The sequence below is a fragment of the Pollicipes pollicipes genome, unplaced genomic scaffold (assembly GCF_011947565.3).
Source record: "Pollicipes pollicipes isolate AB1234 unplaced genomic scaffold, Ppol_2.1 Scaffold_4295;HRSCAF=5057_pilon_pilon_pilon, whole genome shotgun sequence".
Lineage (NCBI taxonomy): Eukaryota > Metazoa > Arthropoda > Thecostraca > Pollicipedomorpha > Pollicipedidae > Pollicipes > Pollicipes pollicipes.
The window spans coordinates 5,547,884-5,548,965 of NW_023596461.1; positions in this window are offsets into that span (position 1 = coordinate 5,547,884).

Genomic DNA, 1,082 nt, shown 5'->3' on the forward strand with positions numbered 1-1,082 from the left:
GAAACAGAAGATAATGATCCGGAAAGTTGATCACATGAAGTTTGCATTAACGGTAAAAAATTATATGCGTATATCGCTTTTTATATTTTGATTGACTTGTTCGAGTATCCCGGGACCGTACTGCTCGTGGGTCAGGCATATCTTTACCGTACTGTCTACGTAGCACGTCTCTCGGTACCGCACCGCCCGCACGGAATTTGTCTCGGTACCATACTTCCCGCGCAGCACGTTTCTGGGTACCGCGCCGCCCGCGTGGCAGTTGTATCGGTATCGTACCTCCCGCGCAGCACGTGCCTCGGTACCGCGCCGCTTGGTGCGGCACGTGCGTCTGTAGCGCACAGCTGGTGCGTCGGCTGCCTCGCAACGCACCGCTAGCGCGGTGAGTGGCCCCAGGCGGCCGGGTCGGACGCTGGGGCCGCGCGGTTGCCCCACTCGTGCCCAGTGACGCAAGGAACGCTGCCTGGCACAGATGCGAACCGGGTCACCATGGCAGCGGGCAGCCACCGCCGCAGGGAGCTGCAGAACTGCGCAGTGCCCTCAGCCCGCCGCAGGGCGCGGCGCCAGCTCCAGCCATGCCGCGCTGCTGAGCTGTGAGGGAGCGAGGGCCACACCTGCGCATAGAACCCGGTCTGGCGTCAGGGAGGGCCGTGGCCGCACAGAGGGGCCTCTCTGGCGCCAGGGAGGGCCGTGCCTGCACAGAGGGCCCTCTCTGGCGCCAGGGAGGTGCAGCGGTCCCGATGAGGGCGCCGTTGTGCAGCATCAACTGCGGCCTGGTTCTGTGTTGATGTTTGAGGTGGGGAAGGCCCCCCAACTTCCTGTGCTGATAATGCAAACGACGCCTGTAGCGCAAGAGAGAGAGAGAGAGGGGGGGGGGGGGAGAGGGAGAGAGTGTAGGAAGGTACATTCACTGACGTCAGCGCGGTGAATGCGGTCTGTTTTGAACCGCAGCTTGGTGGAAAGTGTGCGCTCTTTCGTCGCGGTGCGAGCTCGACGGAAACTTAGCTGAAGAGAGCTAGCAGGCCTGCACTAAATGAAGAAGCGCACAACGCGCTTTGGAAGGGGATTCGTAAAATGGTTCTTCA